We start from the raw sequence: 6,234 nt of genomic DNA, 5'->3' as shown, positions 1-6,234 counted from the left end.
AACCTCTTTTACCCCCTCCATCCTTTCCTAGGATGACCCATGCCCCTCCTCCCCTCCACTAATATTAAAATGATTGATTGGCTTTATGCAGCTTTTGAAAATACTGAATATCCTCTGAGCCTCTCCATAGACCTGCTTCTTTCAATACAGTGGACAGCATCATCCTGTACCTTAAATTAGAACATCTAATAGCAATAGACACTAGCATATCTACCAGTGGCGTTACCTTGTCAACTTGGCCTATCTACGTGAGAGAGCCTCCAGGCAGTGTTCTTGGCCCTTTGCTCTTCTTCATGTATGACCCTTGTGAGTTTAGTACTTGGTTTTGATTATAATTATTATTATTATAATCAAAAAGAAGCGCTAAGCCACAAGGGCTATACAGCGCTATTATAATAATAATAGTAATAATAATAATGCTCTTCCTCATATACCTCAGTGACCTCCCAACGCATGTCATCTCCTTGAACCTGTTCTGTTGGCGGTGACAACTTTAATCATCTCGCACTCATATACGACCTCTCTCAGCAACACTTAATGATGAGCACCTAAGAATATCTATGTGGATGACTACTAACAAACTCTCCCTTAATAGTGACAAAACCTACCTTCAAATACCCAGCTAAACAAATGATCAACAGTTTTTCCATTGTAAACCTCACTGAGGGTAAATTCTTAGGGCTACACCTTGATTGCAACTTGAAATTTAATATCCACATCCAGCATATAACCAAGGTCTCCAAAACAGTAGGCATCCTCTTCTAGATATGATACAGTATACATCAAATAGCACTACATACTTGCATTTTGTTACTCTCTAACTTATCCTTACCTTACCTATGGTATACATATATGCCTAGGGATCTACTACACCAAATCGTGTAAAATCAATAATAATCCAACTAAAAACTGCTGTGCGGACTTCCACCCATTCCAGTGCTAGACAACAAACTCTCTCACTCTTCAAAAGCTTTAACTTACTTAATATACGTGCGCTTGCAATACGGTGCCTACTATACATAGTAGTGTGCATATTAATTGGGACATTGATGAAATAAGACAGTTATTTTGAAAATTAATGTTTATTTGAATAATACATGGCAATGGTAAGACAGATAATTGATTTAGTAAGAGATATCACCCTATGCTTTTATAACCCTTGTGGGTTTAGCACTTAGCTATGATTATAATAATAATTTGCTTTTCAAAGAATTGCTGCATGCTTTAGCATAGGCTCGACCACTGTTGAACACACTTTGGCAAGTTCTTCATCGTGGTACCAGGCCCTAATAACAGCATCAGTTAGCTTCACAGTTGAACAGTCTTGTTTGATGATACTGTGTTTAGTTATTGCCCATAGATTCTTAATTGGGTTGAAGTCAGGAGAGTTTCCAGGCCACTTTAGAATGCTTAGCTCACACTTTGAAGAATGTGAGCATTTTTCTGGAAGTGTGGCATGGAAAATGCCTTCTCCATCAGGAAAGTTTCTTTCTACATTGGGAAGCAAATGAGTTGCCAGGATTGCCTTGCATTTGTCACTGTTCATCATTCCTTCAACAATAAGCAGCAGTAAAACTACCCAAAAACAACTTCTTAGGTGGGTGTTTTGACACCTTGTTGAATGTGTGCACTTCAAAGAGGTTCACTTTTGTTCCATCTTGTTACCACTGATCTGTACACATGTACTGTACTTCAAAATGCACCACATCTGAAAATATAACTTATCTCCACTCATCTGTCATCCATCCCTTATGATCGAGTGCTCACTGCAGCCGTTTTTTTCTTCATAGCAGCCGTTAATAATTATTTTTCTACTGGTTTTCTGGCAGTTCTGCCATCTTCATGAGGTGTTGTCTTGCATAGTCTTCCACATCTTCCTCAATGCAGTGCTCCACATTAACCTGTGTTGTCAGCTTTCTTCAGAATCTGACTAACAGTTGACTTTGCTAGGTTCAAATTTTTGATGATCTGTCTGATACTCAAATCAGCATGCTACCTAGGTGTAACATCCATCATGAATTTCAGCAGTAATCATGAATTGAAGGGAAGAATTTGGTGTGACCACATTTGCTCTCGGAGCACACTTTCAGGACAACTGTTGTAGCACCGATGAGAGTAGCAGGGTAACACAAACAGCTGGATGTTTACCTGGGGAGGGTTTTGGGGGTCAATGCCCTCGCAGCCCAGTCCGAGACCAGGCCTCATGGTGGATCAGGGTCTGCTCAACCAGGCTGTTACTGCTGGTCGCACACAAGCTGACATACGAACCACAACCCGGTTGGTCAGGTACTGACTTTAGGTACCTGTCCAGTGCCTTCTTGAAGACGGCCAGGGGTCTATTGGTAATCCCCCTTATGTATGCTGGGAGGCAACTGAACAGTCTTGGGCCCCAGACACTTATTGTGTTGTCTCTCAGTGTACTCGTGGCGCCCCTGCTTTTCATCGGGGAAATGTTGCATCTCCTGCAGAATCTTTTGCTTTCATGTGGAGTGATTTTCGTGTGCAGGTTTGGTACCAATCCCTCCAGGACGTTCCAAGTGTATATTATCATGTATCTCTCTCACCTGCATTTGAGGGAATACAGATCAAGGACCTTCAACCGTTTCCAGTAGTTTAGGTGCCACATCGCACTTATGTGTGCCATGAAAGTTCTTTGTATACACTCCAGGTCTGCAATGTCGCCAGCCTTGAAGGGGGCCGTTAGTGTACAGCAGTATTCCAGTCTAGAGAGCACAAGCGATTTGAAGACAATCATCATGGGCTTGGGGTCCCTAGTTTTGAAGGTTCTCATTATCCATCCTATCATTTTCCTAGCGGACGAGGTAGATACATTGTTGTGGTCTTTGAAGGCAAGATCCTCTGACATTATCACTCCCAGGTCCTTCACATTACTTTTCTGCTCTATTGTATGGTTAGAATTTGTGGTATACCCTGACACATTTTTAACTTCTTTAAGTTTTCCATATCTGATTACAGTGGTCCCTCGATAATCGTCGGGCTTGATGGTCATCCTTTTTGGAAATTGTCGCGTTATTTTCATCCAAGCATTGGCTCACAAATGGTCGGTTGACTCGCTAATCGTCATTTGTCCTGGACGCATACTCACGGCTCTGAGCCACCTCGGCCTCCCTTCCCAGCCAATGTGCCATTGTTTACCAGTGAGCGACGGTCCCCTCACTTGCTCATATGAAATAATTCATGATATTCCATTCATTTGAGTGCTTGCAAGTGCTAAATAAGCTACCATGGCTCCAAAGAAAGCTCCTAGTGCCAAGCCTTTGGTAAAGAAGGTGAGAAATACGATTGAATTTAAGAAAAACATCATTGAACAATATGAAAGTGGCGTACGTGTGGCCGAACTGGCTAGGATGTATCACAAACCCCATACAACCATATCTTCCATCAAGGCAAAGAAAAAGGAAATCAAGGAAGCTGTTGTTGCTTGGAGAAAATTGTGGCCAGATTGTGTCCACAAGAGGGATTTTGAAGGGTTTTTGGCTGACCCTGATGAGCCTATGTCAGTTGTGAAATCTACTGTGGCATTGGGGAGTTCCATGGGGTTGGATGTGAGTATGGAGGATGTGGAAGAGTTGGTGGAGGACCACAATGAAGAGCTAACCACTGAGGAGTTGCAAGAGCTTCAGCAGGAGCAGCAACAGATCGCAGCTCAGAATCTTGCCGCAGAGGAGGAGGAAGAGAGATGGAAGAAGGTGCCTTCTTCATAAATTAAGGAGATTTTTGAAATGTGGGGTAGGATGGAAAGATTTATGGAGAAACATCACCCTGAGAAGGATGTTGCAAGCCATATCGGCAACTTGTACAGTGACAGAGTCTTGGCCCATTTTAGGGAAGTTTTAAAGAGATGCCAGAAACAGCTCTCTGGACACTTTTTTTGTGAGACAGGACTCCAGTGACTCTCAACCTGGCCCTAGTGGCATTAAGAAACAGAAGAGAGGTATGTAACCCCAGAAAAGGACTTGGTACCTGAGGTGTTGGTGGAAGGGGATTCCCCTTCCAAACAGTAACTAATCCAATCTCTCGTCCTTCCCTTCCATACACTAAGAAGAATCGCCAATAAAGGTAAGTGCTATGCTGTTAATGTTTCATTCATCATGTCCCATTGTATTGTTTATGTACTACATCTATATTTCATGTAAAAAAGTGTTTTGTTTTAATACTTTTGTGTGTCAGGAACGGATTAATTGTATTTACATTATTTCTAATGGGCAAAATTGATTCGAAAATCGTCGCACTTCCAGGAACGGATTAACAGGTAAGAGAGGTACAACAAATACAGGTAAGAGCAGTATGCCAAAGCCACTTATACTATGCATAGCATTACGGGCTGGCTTAAAATTAACTTAAGATTAACAACAATAAACGAGGGATAACTGTAGTTGAAATTTCTCCTCTTTGAACTTCATATTGTTTTGAGTGTCCCATTCAAATTTTTGGTTGATGTCCGCTTGGAGTCTCGCGGTGTCTTCGATGGAGGTCACTGCCATGGTGATCCAGGTGTCATCTACAAAGGAAGACACGGAACTATGGCTTACATCTCTGTTGCCAGAAGTTGGTAGCAAGCTCTTCTGAAAAGAACCCATTCTACATTAATTAAGTATACATTAATGCTGGTAGAATTACCGACAGTATGCTAAGTAAAAGGACTCAGTTGCAACTGGGAGAGCGAAGCATTGCCATGATAAAATGTTGCACTAGTTGCACTTGTGTCTTTTGACTTAATGTACAAAATCTACCCATCTCAATTTATTTCCACACTACTGTATATAGGGAAATCAATATCAGTTCAAAACCTTCTCTGAAACTTGGTAACTGCAACAGATCACACAGGTATCTGGCAAAACACGCTCTATGACCCTTATGGGTTTAGTGTGTTCAACTCAAACTGTGTAACAAAATACTGCTCATAAAAGGGCCTAAGATCTGGTATTCCCTGCCAGAAGCATTGAAAGACACCCTATCTGACGATCAGTTCAGAACTACGGTTGAAAAGTCCCTCATCTCTACTAATGTAATTGAGATAGCAATACGTCATGTCAAACAAACCCAACATTCATCCAGTTCTGTTTGGTTACCAAAAGCTGTATGACTTGTGTGTTTAGTGCTTTGTTATTTGTGGCAGAATGTGCAGGCTCGAATCCTGTTCTGGACTGAGGGATTATGTTAGCTAATAAAAAAATCTAATGATTATAATTATAACCAGAATTTTTAAAAGGGTGAACTGGTAAGTCAGCGGAATGCCTTGGTCAGATGACCAAAAGCTCCAGCTGCGGATCATCATATGACTTAAGACCCATGTCAAAAAACTCTTGTCCTGTTTCCTGACAAATCTTACCTGCCTACCTTTGTTTTCTATAGTTTTCCATACTCTTGGATATGTCTTTTTTTCTACTGTATCTTTGATGAACTACAGGCTGCCTTTATTCTTTTGCCATTTTCCTTTCTCCCCGACACTTTTCAACTAGGAATTCCATAAACTCGCATAACTTTAAAACTTAACAGTTCACAAATAAATAAATAAATAACAAAAAGGCACAATACCGTGACTGGAACGATACACAAATAACCCGCACATAAAAGAGAGAAGCTTACGACGACGTTTCGGTCCGACTTGGACCATTAACAAAGTCACACTAACAGAGGTGGAGCAGGACGGCTCCACCTCCACTGTACTGCATTCAGGAATTCTTTCATCACTTCACTCTCTCCTCTTCTGAGCTTATATATTTTGTGCCTTTGAGGATAAAATTTTATTTTTGGTAACCAACCAAACTGAATCTAATGTAATCTAATCTAGCTTTCGAGTTAGATATTAGGCTTGGTTAGGTTAAATTAGGTTTTTGTGTTTAGCAGAAAAAAAAAAAATTCCCCCAAAGGCTCCATTGCACAATCAATTTAATAATGTAGAGTTTACATAAAAACCGAGCAATGGAATATTGATTTTTTTAACAATTTGCCCTCAAAATGTCTTGCAAAACCCATTTATTATTATACACTGTTGACTATAAATTTATCACAAAACTCTGTCTAGCATTTAAATTAAATGTTGACTGACATTCGCTGTTGGAGACATTCATTGGTGGAGACATTCATTGAAGACATTCACTGGTGGAGACTATCACTGGAGATATTTGTTGGTGTAGATATTCACTATGGAGATACTGTTCAGTGGCGGAAACATCTACTGGTGAAGATATTCGTTGGTGAAGATATTCA

Source organism: Cherax quadricarinatus, chromosome 10, assembly GCF_038502225.1.
Source record: "Cherax quadricarinatus isolate ZL_2023a chromosome 10, ASM3850222v1, whole genome shotgun sequence".
Lineage (NCBI taxonomy): Eukaryota > Metazoa > Arthropoda > Malacostraca > Decapoda > Parastacidae > Cherax > Cherax quadricarinatus.
This window is presented reverse-complemented; position numbering follows the sequence as displayed.